This window comes from Capricornis sumatraensis, chromosome 4 (assembly GCF_032405125.1).
Source record: "Capricornis sumatraensis isolate serow.1 chromosome 4, serow.2, whole genome shotgun sequence".
Taxonomy (NCBI): Eukaryota; Metazoa; Chordata; class Mammalia; order Artiodactyla; family Bovidae; genus Capricornis; species Capricornis sumatraensis.
In genome coordinates this window covers 86,570,353-86,589,489 of record NC_091072.1, presented here as the reverse complement: position 1 = coordinate 86,589,489, position 19,137 = coordinate 86,570,353, and positions in this window count along the sequence as shown.

Genomic DNA, 19,137 nt, shown 5'->3' with positions numbered 1-19,137 from the left:
CAGCTTTAGCATCATTCCTTTCAAAGAAATTCCAGGGCTGATCTCCTTCAGAATAGACTGATTGGATCTCCTTGCAGTCCAAGGGACTCTCAAGAGTCTTCTCCAACACCACAGTTCAAAAGCATCAATTCTTCGGCACTCAGCCTTCTTCACAGTCCAACTCTCACATCCATACATGACCACTGGAAAAACCGTAGCCTTGACTAGACGGACCTGAGTCAGCAAACTAATGTCTCTGCTTTTGAATATGCTATCTAGGTTGGTCAGGACTGTTCTTCCAAGGAGTAAACGTCTTTTAATTTCATGGCTGCAGTCACCATCTGCAGTGGTTCTGGAGCCCAAAAAAATAAAGTCTGATAATGTTTCAACTGTTTCCCCATCTATTTCCCATAAAGTGATGGGACTGGATGCCATGATCTTCATTTTCGGAATGTTGAGCTTTAGGCCAACTTTTTCACTCTCCTCTTTCACTTTCATCAACAGGCTTTTTTAGTTTCTCTTCACTTTCTGCCATAAGGGTGGTGTCATCTGCATATCTGAGGTTATTGATATTTCTCCCAGAAATCTTGATTCCACCTTGTGTTTCTTTCAGTCCAGCATTTCTCATGATGTACTCTGCATAGAAGTTAAATAAGCAGGATGACAATACACAGCCTTGATGTACTCTGTTTCCTATTTGGAACCAGTCTGTTGTTCCATGTCCAGTTCTAACTGCTGCTTCCTGACCTGCATACAGATTTCTGAAGATGCAGGTCAGGTGCGTCGCTTTCAGAATTTTCCACAGGTTATTGTGATCCACACAGGCGAAGGCTTTACATAGTCAATAAAACAGAAATAGATGTTTTTCTGGAACTCTCATGCTTTTTCCATGATCCAGCAGATGTTGGCAATTTGATCTCTGGTTCCTCTGCCTTTTCTAAAACCAGCTTGAACATCTGGAAGTTCACGGTTCACGTATTGCTGAAGCCTGGCTTGGAGAATTTTGAGCATTACTTTACTAGCATGTGAGATGAGTGCAATTGTGCAGTAGTTTGAGCATTGTTTTGCATTGCCTTTCTTTCGGATTGGAATGAAAACTGACCTTTTCTAGTCCTGTGGCCACTGGTGAGTTTTCCAAATTTGCTGGCATATTGAGTGCAGCACTTTCACAGCATCATCTTTCCTTGAGAACCCCATGAACAGTATGAAAAGGCAAAATGATAGGATACTAAAATAGGAACTCCCCAGGTCAGTAGGTGCCGAATATGCTACTGGAGATCAGTGGAGAAATAACTCTAGAAAGAAAGAAGGGATGGAGGCAAAGCAAAAACAATACCCAGCTGTGGATGTGACTGGTGATAGAAGCAAGGTCCGATGCTGTAAAGAGCACTACTGCATAGGAACCTGGAATGTCAGGACCATGAATGAAGGCAAATTGGAAGTGGTCAAACAAGAGATGGCAAGAGTGAACATCGACATTCTAGGAGTCAGAGAACTAAAATGGACTGGAATGGGTGAATTTAACTCAGATGACCATAATATCTACTAGTACGGGCAGAAATCCCTCAGAAGAAATGGAGTAACCAACATGGTCAACAAAAGAGTCCGAAATGCAGTACTTGGATGCAATCTCAAAACGACACAATGAACTCTCTTCATCTCCAAGGCAAACCATTCAATATCACAGTTAGCCAAGTCTATGCCTCAAACAGTAATGCTAAAAGCTGAAGTTGAACGGTTCTATGAAGACCTACAATATCTTGTAGAACTAACACCCCCAAAAGATGTCCCTTTCATTCTAGGGGACTGGAATGCAAAAGTAGGAAGTCAAGAAACACCTGGAGTAACAGGCAAATTTGGCCTTAGAATGCGGAATGAAGCAGGGCAAAGACTAATAGAGTTTTGCCAAGAAAATGCACTGGTCATAGCAAACACCCTCTTCCAACAACACAAGAGAAGACTCTACACATGGATATCACCAGATGGTCAACACTGAAATCAGATTGATCATATTCTTTGCAGTCAAAGATGGAGAAGCTCTATACATTCAGCAACAAAAAGACCAGGAGCTGACTGTGGCTCAGATTCTGAACTCCTTATTGCCAAATTCAGACTCAAATTGAAGAAAGTAGGGAAAACTGCTAGACCATTCAGGTATAACCTAAATCAAGTCCATTATGATTATACAGTGGAAGTGAGAAATAGATTTAAGGGCCTAGATCTGATAGATAGAGTGCCTGATGATCCATGGAATGAGGTTTGTGACATTGTACAGGAGACAAGGATCAAGACCATCCCCATGGAAAAGAAATGCAAAAAAGCAAAATGGCTGTCTGAGGAGGCCTTAGAAATGGCTGTGACAAGAAGAGAGGCAAAAAGCAAAGGAGAAAAGGAAAGATATAAGCATCTGAATGCAGAGTTCCAGAGAATAGCAAGAAGAGATAAGAAAGCCTTCTTCAGAGATCAATGCAAAGAAATTGAGGAAAAGAACAGAATGGGAAAGACTAGAGATCTCTTCAAGAAAATTAGAGATACCAAGGGAACATTTCATGCAAAATGGGCTCGATAAAGGGCAGAAATGGCATGGACCTAACAGAAGCAGAAGAGATTAAGAAGAGGTGGCAAGAATACATGGAAGAACTGTACAAAAAAGATCTTCATGACCCAGATATTCACAATGGTGTGATCACTCATCTAGAGCCAGACATCCTGGAATGTGAAGTCAGCTGGGCCTTAGAAAGCATCACTATGAACAAAGCGAGTGGAAGAGATGGAATTCCATCCAGTTGAGCTGTTTCAAATCCTGAAAGATGATGCTGTGAAAGTGCTGCACTCAATATGCCAGCAAATTTGGAAAACTCAGCAGCGGCCACAGGACTAGAAAAGGTCAGTTTTCATTCCAATTCCAAAGAAAGGCAATGCCAAAGAATGTTCAAACTACTGCACAATTGTGCTCATCTCACACACTAGTAAAGTAATGCTCAAAATTCTCCAAGCCAGTCTTCAACAATATGTGAACCGTGAACTTCCTGATGTTCAAACTGGTTTTAGAAAAGGCAGAGGAACCAGAGATCAAATTGCCAACATCTGCTGGATCATGGAAAAAGCAAGAGAGTTCCAGAAAAAACATCTACTTCTGCTTTATTGATTATGCCAAAGCTTTTGCCTGTATGGATCACAATAAACTGTGGAAAATTCTGAAAGAGATGGGAATACCAGACCACCTGACCTGCCTCTTGAGAAATCTGTATGCAGGTCAGGAAGCAACAGTTAGAACTGGACATGGAACAACAGACTGGTTCCAAATAGGGAAAGGAGTATGTCAAGGCTGTATGCTGTCACCCTGCTTATTTAACTTCTATGCAGAGAACCTCATGAAAAACGCTGGACTGGAAGAAACACAAGCAGGAATCAAGATTGCCAGGAGAAATATCAATAACCTCAGATATGCAGATGATACCACCCTTATGGCAGAAAGTGAAGAGGAAGTAAAAAGCCATTTGATGAAAGTGAAAGAGGAGAGTGAAAAAGTTGACTTAAAGCTCAACATTCAAAAAACAAAGATCATGGCATCTGGTCCCATCACTTTATTGGAAATAGATGGGGAGACAGTGGAAACAATATCAGACTTTATTTTTGGGGGCTCCAAAATCACTGCAGATGGTGATTGCAGCCATGAAATTAAAAGATGCTTACTCCTTGGAAGAAAAGTTATGACCAACCTAGATAGCATATTCAAAAGCAGAGACATTACTTTGCCGACTAAGGTCCGTCTAGTCAAGGCTATGGTTTTTCCAGTGGTGATGTATGGATGTGAGAGTTGGACTATGAAGAAGGCTGAGCGCCAAAGAATGGATGCTTTTGAAGTGTGGTGTTGGAGAAGACTCTTGAGAGTCCCTTGGACTGCAAGGAGATCCAACCAGTCCATTCTGAAGGAGATCAACCCTGGGATTTCCTTGGAAGGAATGATGCTAAACCTGAAACTCCAGTACTTTGGCCACCTCATGCGTAGAGCTGACCCATTGGTAAAGACTCTGATGCTGGGAGGCATTTTGGGCAGGAGGAGAAGGGGACGACAGAGGATGAGATGGCTGGATGGCATCACGGACTCAATGAATGTGGGTCTGAGTGAACTCCGGGAGTTGGTGATGGCCAGGGAGGCCTGGCGTGCTACAATTCATGGGGTCACAAAGAGTTGGACACGACTGAGTGACTGAACTTAACTGAAACAGCATCAATTTCCTTAATCATGTTCCCAGCTGTAGTTCTCTTCCATTTGATTACAAAAAATAAATTTATGAATTTCTCCAAACATATAGCTCTTGGTAATGATTTTACACAAAAGTCATTATAGAATAATGAATTCTAATTTGTATACCCCAAAGTCACTTTCATCTTAAATACTACAACTAACTAATGTGGCCCCAGGACCAATATTAGTAGTTCTTCCCTATCAAAATGAAAATATCTGAATCCATCAACCACTTATCAACCATGTTATTGTACCCAGCTAGAGAAACTTCCTTTTCCCCCATTTGATCCCCATATTCCTTAAAGGAGATTGGAAATTTATCACCATGCCCAGGGACTCCAGGCAGCATTTATGACTGAAGTGAGGTGACAAGATGAAAAACAGGAAATGGAATGAGTATTTCCACCATAAACAGTGAATATTTCCGCCTCCTTCTCACACCTGTTCCCAGAAAACTGTAAACATGTGTGTGAGCCAGATTCATTCTCTCTTTCAGAAACTGAACTTCCTCAGATACATACTAGTTCCCCAAGACTGGCAAGTTGCTTGACCTTCCTGCAATGAAGCCCACTTGTAGATCATAGATCTTTCATTGTATTTTCTGGTACTTCACTCTTAAGAAGGAGAAAAAGGGAACCTAAAGGATAGAGTGCCTGAAGAAATATGGATGGAGGTTTGTAATATTGCACAGGAGGCAATCATCAAAACCATCATCCCCAAGAAGAAGTAGAGCTGAGAAAAGAAGACAAGCCTAAGGCAAAAGAGAAAAGGAAAGATATACTAATCTGAATACAGAGTTTCAAAGAATAGCGAGGAGAGATAAGAAAGCCTTCGTAAATGATCAATGCAAACAAATGTAGAAAAACAATAGAATGGAAAAACTAGAGATCTCTTCAAGAAAATTAGAGAAACCAAGAGAACATTTCATGTAAAGATGGGTGCAATAAAGGACAGAAATAGTTTGGTTCTAACAGAAGCAGAAGATATTAAGAAGAGGTGACAAGAATACACAGAACAACTATACAAAAAAAGATCTTAATGACCCAGATAACCATTATGTTGTGATCACTCACCTAGTGCCAGACAGCCTGGAGTGCGTAGTCAAGTGGGCCTAAAGAAGTATCACCATGAAGAAATCTAACGGAGGTGATGGAATTCCAGCTGAGCTATTTCAAACCCTAAAAGATGATGCTGTGAAAGTGCTGCAATCAATATGCCAGCAAATTTGGAAAACTTAGTAGAGGCCACAGGACTGGAAAAGATCAGTTTTCATTCAATCCCAAAGAAAGGCAATGCCAAAGAATGTTCAAACTACTGCACAATTGCGCCCATCTCACACGCTAGCAAAATAATGCTCAAAATTCTCCAAACTAGGCTTCATCAGTATGTGAACTGATAATTTCCAGATGTTCAAGTTGAATTTTAGAAAAGGCAGAAGAACCAGGGATCAAATTGCCAACATCCATTGGATCATAGAAAAAGCAAGAGAATTCCAGAAAAAAATATCTACTTTTTCTTCATTGACTATGCTAAAGTCTTTGACTGTGTGGATCACAACAAACTAGAAAATTCTTAAAGAGATGGGAATACCAAATCACCTTACCTGCCTCCTGAGAAATCTGCATGCAGGTCAAGAAGCAATAGCTAGAACCGGACATGAATTAAAAGACTGTTTCCAAATTGGGAAAGGAATATGTATCAGTATAATCTATATTAGTGAGTTTCAGAAGGGCTTTTTTTTTTTTTTTAACTATAGATTTTCTTTTTCTCAATAAAATCTTACTCTGGGCTTCCCTAATGGCTCAAATGGTAAAGAATCTGCCTGCATTGCAGGAGACCCAGGTTCAATCCCTAGGTGGGGAAGATCCCCTGGAGAACAGAATGGCAACCTACAAATACAAATGGTATTCTTGCCTGGAGAATTCCATGGACAGAGAAGCCTGGCAGACCACAGTCCATGGGTTTGCAAAAAATTGGATATGACTAAGCGACTAACACACAGTCTAAAGAATATTCACATAGAACTCAATGCATTCCTCACTAACAAGTACATGATTGTGAAGGCTGATATAACCAAAATCATTCCGTTTACATTAGACCTAATAGGTCCCAGAATTTTGCAACTTATCTAGGCTGTGTTTATTAATGATGAAATATACTCTAGTCACCACCACGGAAAATGCCAATATATGATTTAGTGTTCGAAACAAGACTAAAATAATCACTGAAATGCTCAAGATCTGAAGAGTAGTAAAATACTGACTGATTACTATAAAGACAATCTTCCTTCATAATCATGTCCTTGTTAGTGAGGAATGTATTGAGTTCTATGTGAATATTCTTTAGACTGTGTGTTTGTCGCTTAGTCATATCCAATTTTTTGCAAACCCATGGACTGTGGTCTGCCAGTCTTCTCTGTCCATAGAATTCTCCAGGCAAGTTGGCTCCTTGAGTTACCACAAAAATAATTATTTAGGAAAACATTTTATCATTCTTCATTCAACTTTAGAGATGTGTCATTATTTTTGAAAATTTCTCTTTTCTGTGCCTGAAGTTATATTATACCTAGTGCTAAGCCAAGTGCACCATGTTTACCAAGTGTTATATGACTAGGATATATGTGTCTGTCATTTTTTTTTTCTGAAATATTTGAGTGAAAGGATAGTATTAAAAAGAAGTTTTTCATTTGTCAGGGGAAAATATATTTGTGTGTTAAATAGAAGATAGGCATACTGTAATTGTATAGAGTTGTCTGCCCATATCTGTTGGATTTTACAACACCCACATTTTGCTGAGATTGCAACACAAATTCCAGCTATGGATCCTGTCTCCTATCCCCAGATTAGATTTCTAGATATTGAGTTGACACGTATTTTGACTGTAGGATGTATGAGGTACTCTGGACTCAGACTTGGATTTAAATCTAAGCTTTGCAATGAAGAATTTATGGGACCTTATTCTTTATGATATTTTACTTCTCATGCTTAAGATGGAGTTTAAGAGGGCCTTTTCAATAGGAATCATGAGAGTACTTGATGGTACAATAAATAAAAAGCACTGAGCATGATGCCTGGTAAGGTCAACAAAGAGATGGATTTTCCTGCCCAGTTTATACTATGAGTGTCAGGCTCAGCCATCCGTTGGGCTCTGGCTTTGTCCTTCAGTTTGCCTGACACCCTGGATCCTGCCCACTCACATCTCAAAGCAAAGATGGTGATTGCATTTAGTTAGAAAAATGTCATGACCTACTATTGAGAGAAAAGCAATTTAGAAAAACATATAAACTACACAGTGCGCTGGTACTTCCATGAGGTGGAATCCCAAGTTAGGGAATCATTCTGTTTTTGAAGAAATGGTTTGAAGAAACACTTTATCAAAATGACAGGATCCTAGATGGTAATAGTCAGAGTTCTTTGTAATTGGATAAAGCAAAATGGGCACACAGCAGAAGAGAGGAAGTCATACTGCTTTAGGAGATGAAATGTTTTAAGCCCTCTGTTAAGCCCAAAGTAAAAGATAGACATGCCATCTCTGCCCTTCTCTGAATAGAGTTGTTACCACAGCACAGGGAAAAATACCTTCTTCATATACATTATAACTCTTCTAACACATTTATTATAATATGTGGCACTTATTTGCTGTTTAATGATTTTGGTAAGCTCCTTGAGAATGCGGAGTCAGATGCCCCTTCTTTTCCTCTCCACTTCCTGAACTTATTACAGTGGTAAACACTCAAAACAAAAGATACTTACCAAGTTGAACATGAAGTTATTTAAATTCAGACATGAATTATGTTCCACTGTGGATTTTGTACATAGGTAATAATACCTATTAATCCTGAAATAAAAACCTATCAAAGCCTTTTGTGGATGGTATAAAATCTGAATTGTGAAGTAGGAGGAAACACACCAGAACATAATGTATTATAAGATAATGTATTATAATCAGACACATGTAAGTCCAGAAATCTTTATGTAGTAGAAGAACAGAAATAGTCAAGCATAGAAATGTTATTTCCAGGTCTATTTTGACTTCTTTCATTGGTCAAAGTTTACACCCAGGGCCAATTCCACAGCTGTCAAAATGATGCTGATTCTGGGAAGCTGTGAGACTGGTTTATCATGTTGATGATTTAGGAAAGTCATCAAAATTCCAAATTACACACACATGCAGATCAAATCATTTTCCTCAGCACTTAGGAACTTGATATGCCAACTCCTTTTTAAAATAGATTTTTTAAAGAATCTAATTAGTAACTGGAATTTATGCATTCCCACAGGTTCTTTTTTATCTGTCTCTTTTGTCCTCTCTAGACAAGTGGTTCTCAATTCTGGTTGCATATTAGCAATTACTGGGAAACTTTTAAAATATCAGTATGGGAGTGCAAACCCAGGAGATGGCCTGAGTTAATTGGTCTAGGATAGAATCTAAGGTTCAGAATTTTTCTAAACTCCCTAAGTTACTCTAATGTGCAATTAAGTGTGGAGGAATACTCATCCAGCAATCTCATTGTTACCTAGAGCTTCAATTACTATTTATACTGAATCCAAAATTAGATCTTTGGTCCAGCCTTGCTTCTAATCTCCTGATCTAAAATTTGTTGACATATCTCTTTTGTCCTGCTAGACTATAGAGTTCATGAGGATGAGAAGCGTGTTGGTTTGCTGCTGTTCATTTTATCCCAATATCATTCATAATTCTTGCCACATAGGAAAAACTTGATTAAGTTTTTAAATTACTTAATTTACCATTTTGACCATCTTGCAGAATCAATGCAGTTAATGTCTTTCAGGGGAAAAAGAATCTCATTTTTAGCTGAACCAATAGCCTTCATTGGCAGGAGAGCAAGATAACTAGAAAGATCTAGGGCATCTAAGTCTAGTCTGGTAAATTTTCTCTCTTTTATTATATGTATTCAAACTTGAGATAATGATGGCATTTCCCTAGTTGCATTCTAAGTAAGTTTTGAAGGTAAATCATCCCATTTATTCAAAAATTGCTCTGAACTACTTAGAAAAGCAGGAATAAAGTGAAAAAACATTAATTCTACTTGATTATTTATGAAGAAAATGAGTTACTCTAAGATTTTTAGAAGTTAATTCTGAAAAATTTAAATTTGACCTATTGCCAGTTAGTTTTCTAAGCTGTCCTCTCAAAACAAAAATAAAATATAATGAAATGGTTAAACTTTTATGTGTTAAATAGCTCTTTAACACATTATCATGTATATCTTCTTGACTAAAATTTTCATCTGGTCATGAAATCTTCAACTCAAGTTAAAACCACTTGAAGGATGTGCATAGAAATGGAAAACAATGGTAGAGTAATCTGGACATTTTGTATTAATGTTCTACCCCCTGTAAAAAAAAAAAAATGGAATTGGCTTTGTCATTTTTGTGACAGTGAAAAATAGCCTTGAGAATCTGGAAACTTCTATTGTTTCCCTGAATTTTTATTCTCAGCATGTCAGCATGAAAAGCCTTTTGAAAAGTCTATTCTACCTTAAACACCTGACAAGTGACTGAGACAAAAACCCAATTCAAGTATGTTTGTCTCCAAAACCTGTGCTTTTTCCCTTATTCCACATTACCACTATAAATATCATCTTGATGGCATCAAGAGCTTGCTTTCCATCCTCTTTCTAGAAGCTCCCTCTTAGAAGAATGATTGGATATCACTGGTGAGTGATCTGGTGAGTCTTCTTCAGCTCCCAGCTCCCAGTAGCTTTAAGCACATTGCTTTAGACGGCTAAGCTGACTTTCCATTTCTCTTGGTCCTCACTTTCCTCTATTGAGGAAAGCACAGGGTAGCTTTCATATCCCATTTCCTGTTTCTTTGTATCATCTAATGAGGAGAGATGAAGATCCTTTTATCTCCAAAAGCCTGAGAGAAATATAGTAACATCATTTTTAGAATTTTAGTTTTGTTCTTTCAGTTTTGCTTTCCTTTTTATCATGATTCAGTGGGAACTGAATCACAGCACTTGTGAATTTCTATAATTGCTGAGGAAATGTAAGCAAAGAGCTATAATCACTCAAAAGAAACAGTGAAAAACAATTTCACAAGGAGAAACCTTTATTTACTTAAAAATGTTTATTATTCTATTGATGACCACAGTATATATATTACAGTAACTATCACTGAATTTGATTAGTTGTGAAAAAAGAAAAATTTGGAGAAATAAGAAGCTTAAGAGACCTAATAGCTAATCAAGAAAGCTTAATAATCTCAGAGTCATCTGTAATATATCTACCCTCTTAGAAACAGATTCTCAGGACTTGCTGAATCAGAAACTCTGAAGATGAGCCTATCATTCTGTTTTTATAATAACAAGCAATATGCATAATGCTGAAGCACCCGAAATTTGAAAATTACTGTGATAGAATAGTCTGTGGCTCAACCAGGTGTAGATTTTAGGAATTCATTGGAAATATTAATAAATGTTTACAGTTCTGGACTAGGCTTTGGTTGGCCTTGTCTTATTCACCTCTCTAAAAATAGAATAATTCCTTAGCTGAAAGATATGTATTGGGGCATGCCCACCATGAATAAACCAAATGAAGTAAAGATAAAGCATTTGGAATTTTTCTTGAAAAATTAGCAGAAAATGGCTCTAACTTCAACATTGGAGTTACACCACTCTAAATTACAGCAGTAAATTGTTTGCTTAGGACCTAGAATGCAAGGCAAGGGCCCCTCATGGTAAGCAATTAGGGCAATGATTCGGAAGAAATGGACTCTAACTCTGAAAAAGTTTTAGGAATACCAATTTATTTCATTCATGTTTTCCATTGCTGTTGCATAGCATAATGTATGACCAAAAAAGTATAAATAAGCCTAGAAAATACAATTTCAATAAGTACAAAGTGCTAGTTCTAATAAATAAGAAGGTATTGTGATAGGGATTAATTGACACATTTGTTTTGCCGTTAATGGAACATAAAAATAAAGATGCATGTTACAATTAATGAAATTTTAATTCTGATGAAACATGATTATCAGAGGGTCTCAGTTCAGTTCAGTTCAGACGCTCAGTCGTGTCCGACTCTTTGCGACCCCATGAATTGCAGCACGCCAGGCCTCCCTGGCCATCACCAACTCCCGGAGTTCACTCAAACTCACGTCCATCGAGTCAGTGATACCATCCAGCAATCTCATCCTCTGTCGTCCCCTTCTCCTCCTGCCCTCAATCCCTCCCAGCATCAGAGTCTTTTCCAATGAGTCAACTCTTTGCATGAGGTGGCCAAAGTACTGGAGTTTCAGCTTCAGCATCATTCCCTCCAAAGAAATCCCAGGGCTGCTCTCCTTTAGGATGGACTGATTGGATCTCCCTGCAGTCCAAGGGACTCTCAAGAGTCTTCTCCAACACCACACTTCAAAAGCATCAGTTCTTCGGTGCTCAGCCTTCTTCGCAGTTCAACTCTCGCATCCATACACGACCACTGGAAAAACCATGGCCTTGACTATATGGACCTTTGCTGGCAAAGTAATATCTCTGCTTTTGAATATGCTATCTAGGTTGGTCATAACTTTCCTTCCAAGGAGTAAGCATCTTTTAATTTCATGGCTGCAGCCACCATCTGCAGTGATTTTGGAGCTCCCCAAAAAATAAAGTCTGACACTGTTTCTACTGTTTCCCCATCTATTTCCCATGAAGTGATGAGACCAGATGCCATAATCTTCGTTTTCTGAATGTTGAGCTTTAAGCCAACTTTTTCACTCTCCTCTTTCACTTTTTAGTTCCTCTTCACTTTCTTCCATAAGGGTGGTGTCATCTGCATATCTGAGGTTATTGACATTTCTCCCAGCAATTTTGAGTCCAGCTTGTGCTTCTTCCAGCCCAGCGTTTCTCATGATGTACTCTACATATAAGTTAAATAAGCAGGGTGACAATATACAGCCTTGATATACTCCTTTTCCTATTTGGATCAAGTCTGTTGTTCCATGTCCAGTTCTAACTGTTGCTTCCTGACCTGTGTATAGGTTTCTCAAGAGGTAGGTCAGGTGATCTGGTATTCCCATCTCTTTCAGAACTTTCCACAGTTTATTGTGATCCACACAGGCAAAGGCCTTGGCATAGTCAGTAAAGTAGATATAGATGTTTTTCTGGAACTCTCTTGCTTTTTCCATGATCCAGCAGATGTTGGCAATTTCATCTCTGGTTCCTCTGCCTTTTCTAAAACCAGCTTGAACATCTGGAAGTTCACGGTTCATGTATTGCTGAAGGCTGGCTTGGAGAATTTTGAGCATTACTTTACTAGCATGTGAGATGAGTGCAATTGTGTGGTAGTTTGAGCATTCCTTGGCATTGCCTTTCTTTGGGATTGGAATGAAAATTGACCTTTTCCAGTCCTATGGCCACTGGTGAGTTTTCCAAATTTGCTGGCATATTGAGTGCAGCACTTTCACAGGATCATCTTTCAGGATTTGAAATAGCTCAACTAGAATTCCATCACCTCCACTAGCTTTGTTCGTAGTGATGCTTTCTAAGGCCCAGTTGACTTCACATTCCAGTTTGTCTGGCTCTAGGTGAGTGATCACGCCATTGTGATTATCTTGGTTGTGAAACTCTTTTTTGTACAATTCTGTGTATTCTTGCCACCTCCTAGAATCGTGCTAAAGATAAAAATAAATTTTGTGAAACCAATGAACTTATAAATATTTAGATGGGAAAAAAAGTCGCACTGAGTTATCCACTTTATTTTTTTCATTTAAACAGTACACCTTTCAGATTTCTCCATTTTTAACCTCATTATTTTAAACAGCTCCAAAATAGGACATTTTTTTTGAATTGATGCAAATTTTGGCTTTTCTTTTGAATTGATGCAAATTTTCAATTTAGTCTATTTTACCTGAATCTGTGCTACTCAGAGTGTGCTCCAGGAACTAGCGATATCAGTAACACCTGGAAATTTGTTAGAAATGCAGAATCTGCATTTTAATAAGATTCTGAGATTATTCTTATGAAAATTAAGGTTTGAGAAGAACTGATGTAAATAACAATAGAACATGCTCAGTGATCTCACTTGAAATAATCTAAAATATTTATATTGTATATAATTATAGAAACTTTAAAATTTATTTTTAAAGTAAATTTTTTTTTACATAACTAAAAAAAGTTACTAAAGTGTAATAAGCATATCTCATGATTAGAGATTAAACACTAGAGGAGTAGAAAATGATTAAGAGATAATTAGCAGATGTTTTCACAGTTGTCTTATTCTCTACTTAGTCTATCTGCTGGCTTAGCAGTTTCAGAAAAGTAATAAATAATAGTTTAGCTTCAAAAGGGTTTTGAATACTACCATAAAGACAAAACAAACCAACAAAACTCGGCTTGAAAAGTAACAGTTCAGTTCAGTTGCTCAGTCTTGTCCAACTCTGCAACCCCATGGACTGCAGCACGCCAGGCGTCCCTGTCCATCACCAACTCTCGGAGCTTGCTCAAACTCATGTCCATCAAGTCGGTGATGCCATCCAACCCCCTCATCCTCTGTTATCCCCTTCTCCTCCTGTCTTCAATCTTTCCCAGAATCAGGATCTTTTCCAATGAGTCAGTTCTTTACATCAGGTAGACAAAGTATTGGAACTTCAGACTCAGCATCAGTCCTTCCAATGAATATTCAGGACTGATTTCTTTTAGGATTGACTGGTTGGATCTCCTTGCAGTTCAAGGGACTTTCAAGAGGCTTCTCCAATGCCACAGTTCAAAAGCATCAATTCTTAGTTCTCAGCTTTATTTATAATCTAACTCTCACATCTATAAATGACTACTAGAAAAACCATAGCTTTAACTAGATAGCTTTGACCTTGCCAACTAGTTCTGTTGGTAAAGTATTGTCTCTGTTTTTTAATATGCTGTCTAGGTTGGTGATAGCTTTTCTTCCAAGGAGCAAGCATCTTTTAATTTCATGCTGCAGTCACCATCTGCAGTGATTTTGGAGCCCCACAAAAATAGTCTATCAATGTTTCCATTTTTTCCCCATCTATTCGTCATGAAATGATGGGACTGGATGCCAAGATCTTTATTATTTTTTTAACTTTTTATTTTTACTTTATTTTACTTTATAAGGATCTTTATTTTTTGAATGTTGAGTTTTAGGACAGTTTTTTCACTCTCCTCTTTACTTCTTCTTCACTTTCTTCCATAATGGTGGTGTCATCTGTGTATCCGAGGTTATTGATATTTCTCCCGGCAATCTTGATTCCAGGTTGTGGCTCTTCCAGCCCAGCATTTCTCACGATGTACTCTGCATATAAGTTAAATAAGCAGGGTGACAATATACAGCCTTGACATATTCTTTTCCCAATTTGGAACCATTCCATTGTCCCATGTCCAGCTTTAACTTTTGCTTCTTTATCTGCATACAGGTTTCTCAGGAGGTGGTCTGGTATTCCCATCTCTTTCAGAATTTTCCACAGTTTGTTGTGACCCACACAGTCAAAGGCTTTGACATAGTCAATAAATGAGAAGTAGATGTTTTTCTGGAACTCTCTTGCTTTTTCTATGATCCAGTGGATGTTGGCAATTTGATCTCTGGTTCTCCTGTCTTTTCTAAATCCAGCTTGAATATCTGGAAGTTCACAGCTCAGGTACTGTTGAAGCCTGGCTTGGAGAATTTTGAGCATTACTTTGCTAGTGTATGAGATGAGTACAAATGTGCAGTAGTTTGAACATTCTTTGGCATTGCCTTTCTTTGGGATTGGAATGAACACGGACCTTTTCCAGTCCTGTGGCCACTGGAAATGGTTAGTTATACTAACCATTATTTTAATTTGCTCTTTGTTTCTGAAGTATTCATGCTTTGTGTTTCTTCTGCTGACTATGACTTTATTAATACTACTAGCTATATTACTTATATCCTGTATATTTTATTTGTTGTCTCTTAAGTTGCCCTATGTATAAGCAGGCCTCCACAAAATTAGTGATGCCTAAATATCTTGAGGAAATAGATCACATTTATAACTCTACACAGAATAATTGTTAAAGTATGATTCTATGTATGGGAAAAAGCAACAAGGAAAACATTTACTGAATCTTAACAAACTACCAAAACAGGAGATCCAGAGAACCTTAAATTATCAATCAGATCTAACCCAGAAATGAACACTTTGAGTGGCATATCAACAGAGTCTTTGAATAATCTAGGAATGAAATTTCCTAGCACCATGTGACAAAAATTGATCATGAAATGTTTCCGAAAGTGAAAATGAAGTCGCTCAGTTGTGTCTGACTCTACAACCCCATGGAGTGTAGCATACCATGCTTCTCCATCCACGGGATTTTGTTTCCCAAATAGTGGTCAAATTTATAACCAAAGTAAGGAACTGTAAATGAAAAAATGTTGCCTATATCAGTTAACAAAGGATGTTGCAGCTATCAAGACATCACATTACAGCCATCCTTAACAGTGAGCCCTGAGGAAACTCAGGATGGAAACAGGATGACCACCATCAAGCAGTTGGCATTGGAGCCATCCCCAAAGACACATTCTGAGGAGACTTAGGAAGAGAAAAAAAGGTCTTCAACAGCCCTAGATGGCTGAGGTGCATATCAAAGAAATGACTTGAGTAAGCCCAGACCCTATATCTTCTCATACATAGGAAAGGGTTAAATTCATTAATTTGAAATGTCTCATTTTCTTAAATTAGTAGTAATCATTTGATTTTTGACTACCTGGTTTTTGTTACAAAACTCCTACATATCAAGGCTCCTTCCTTACCTCTTTGGAGTAGTCTTTCAGAACTATCTGAGAGACTGTGCCCTCAGTTTTGACCACCAAATAAAACATAGTTCTCAATTTTTAGGTTGTGCATTTTTTTTAGTCAACACTATGCTTAATGAACCACTAGACCATTCAGGTATGACCTAAATCAAATTCATTATGATTATACAGTGGAAGTGAGAAATAGATAAGGGCCTATATCTGATAGATAGAGTGCCTGATGAGCTATGGATGGAGGTTCATGACATTGTACAGGAGACAGGGATAAAGACCATCCCCGTGGAAAAGATATGCAAAAAAGCAGATTGGCTGTCTGGGGAGGCCTTACAAATAGCTGTGAAAAGAAGAGAAGCAAAAAGCAAAGGAGAAAAGGAAAGATATAAGCATCTGAATGCAGAGTTCCAAAGAATAGAAAGGAGAGATAAGAAAGCCTTCCTCAGCAATCAATGCAAAAAAATAGAGGAAAACAAAAGAATAGGAAAGACTAGAGATCTCTTCAAGAAAATTAGAGATACGAAGAGAACATTTCATGCAAAGATGGGCTCGATAAAGGACAGAAATGGTAAAGGATAGAAAAGGACCTAACAGAAGCAGAAGATATTAAGAAGAGGTGACAAGAATACACAGAAGAACTGTACAAAAAAGACCTTCATGACCAAGATAATCATGATGGTGTGATCACTCACATAGAGCCAGACATCCTGGAATGTGAAGTCAAGTGGGCTTTAGAAAGCATCACTGTGAACAAAGCTAGTGGAGGTGATGGAATTCCAGTGGAGCTGTTTCAAATCCTGAAAGATGATGCTGTGAAAGTGCTGCACTCAATATGCCAGCAAATTTGGAAAACTCAGCAGTGGTCACAGGACTGGAAAAGGTCTGTTCTCATTTCAATCCCAAAGAAAGGCAATGCTAAAGCATGCTCAAACTACCACACAATTGCACTCATCTCACATGCTAGTAAAGTTATGCTCAAAATTCTCCAAGCTAGGCTTCAGCAGTACGTGAACCGTGAACTTCCAGATGTTCAAGCTGGTTTTAGAAAAGGCAGAGGAACCAGAGGTGAAATTGCCAACATCTGCTGAATCATGGAAAATGCAAGAGAGTTCCAGAAAAATATCTATTTCTGCTTTATTGACTATGCCAAAGCCTTTGCCTGTGTGGATCACAATAAACTGTGGAAAATTCTGAAAGAGATTGGAATACCAGACCACCTGACCTGCCTCTTCAGAAACCTATACACAGGTCAGGAAGCAACAGTTAGAACTGGGCATGGAACAACAGACTGGTTCCAAATAGGAAAAGGAGTATATCAAGGCTGTATATTGTCACCCTGCTTATTTAACTTATATGCAGAGTACATCATGAGAAATGCTGGCTGGAAGAAGCACAAGCTGGACTCAAAATTGCTGGGAGAAATATCAATAATCTCAGATATGCAGATGACACCACCCTTATGGAAGAAAGTGAGGAGGAACTAAAAAGCCTCTTGATGAAAGTGAAAGAGGAGAGTGAAAAAGTTGGCTTATAGCTCAACATTCAGAAAACGAAGATTATGGCATCTGGTCCCATCACTTCATGGGAAATAGATGGGGAAACAGTGGAAACAGTGTCAGACTTTATCTTTTGGGGCTCCAAAATCACTGCAGATGGTGACTACAGCCATGAAACTAAAAGACGCTTACTCCTTGGAAGGAAAGTTATGACCAACCTAGACAGCATATTCAAAAGCAGAGACATTACTTTGCCAACAAAGGTTCATCTAGTCAAGGCTATGGTTTTTCCAGTAGTCGTGTATGGATGTGAGAGTTGGACTGTGAAGAAAGCTGAGCACTGAAGAATAGATGCTTTTAAACTGTGATGTTGGAGAAGACTCTTGAGAGTCCTTTGGACTGCAAGGAGATCCAACCAGTCCATTCTGAAGGAGAGCAGCCCTGGGATTCCTTTGGAAGGAATGATGCTAAAGCTGAAACTCCAGTACTTTGGCCACCTCATGCAAAGAGTTGACTCATTGGAAAAGACTATGATGCTGGAAGGGATTGGGGGCAGGAGGAGAAGGGGACGACAGAGGATGAGATGGCTGGATGGCATCACCGACTCAATGGACGTTGAGTTTGAGTGAACTCCGGGAGTTGGTGATGGACAGGGAGGCCTCGTGTGCTGTGATTCATGGGGTCACAAAGAGTCAGACATGACTGAGTGACTGAACTGAACTGAACTGATAGTCAATAATTATGTAATATCTTAGTATGATGACAGATTGCAACTAGACATATCATGGTGATCATTCTGAAGTATATAGAAATATGAAATCACTATATTGTGTAATAGGAAATAGTACAGTATTGTAGGGGCTTCCCTGGTGGTGCTAGCGGTAGAGAACCTGCCTGTCAAGCAGGTTATTTAGGAGACTCAGGTTTGATCTCTGGGTCCGGAAGATATCCTGGAGGAGGGCATGGCAACCCACTCCAATATTCTTGCCTGGAGAATTCCCATGGGCGGAGGGGCCTGACAGATTCTACAGTCCATGGGGTCACAAAGAGCTGGACATGACTGATGCGACTTAGCACGCACACACTCATAGTGTTGTAGGTCAATTTTATTCCCCATGAAACAAACAATGGAAAAGAGATCAGATCTGTGATTATTAGAGGCGGGGTTAGGGAGAGGAGGAATTGGATACAGTTTGTATAAAATATACAAACTTCCGCTTATGGGATAAATAAAGACTAGGGATGTAATGTACAACTGATAGTTAAAACTGCTATATGCTATGTATGAAAATTGTTAAGAGAGCAAATCCTAAGAGTTCTCATCACAAGGAAAACATTTTTTTTTTCTGTTTATTTAATTTTGTATCTATATGAGATTGTGGATGATGCTCATTAAACTGTCATAACCACTCCGTGATATATAAAACTCAAATCATCATGCTTACATCTTAAACTTATACAGTGCTAAATGTCAATTATATCTCAGTTAAACTGCAAGAATAAAAAAACAGTGATAACTACTAGATCCAGACTTAGGATCCTTTATGTGTTTATACTCAGCTTTTACTTTCCTTTTGGCCTTTAGGTATGTATGGAGGAGGCAAGCAAGTACAAAAGTTACACACTGTCCAAGTGCACATTTGAGGACTTTTTAGCATCTTAGTGGAGATGATAGAAAGCAAGTGCAGCA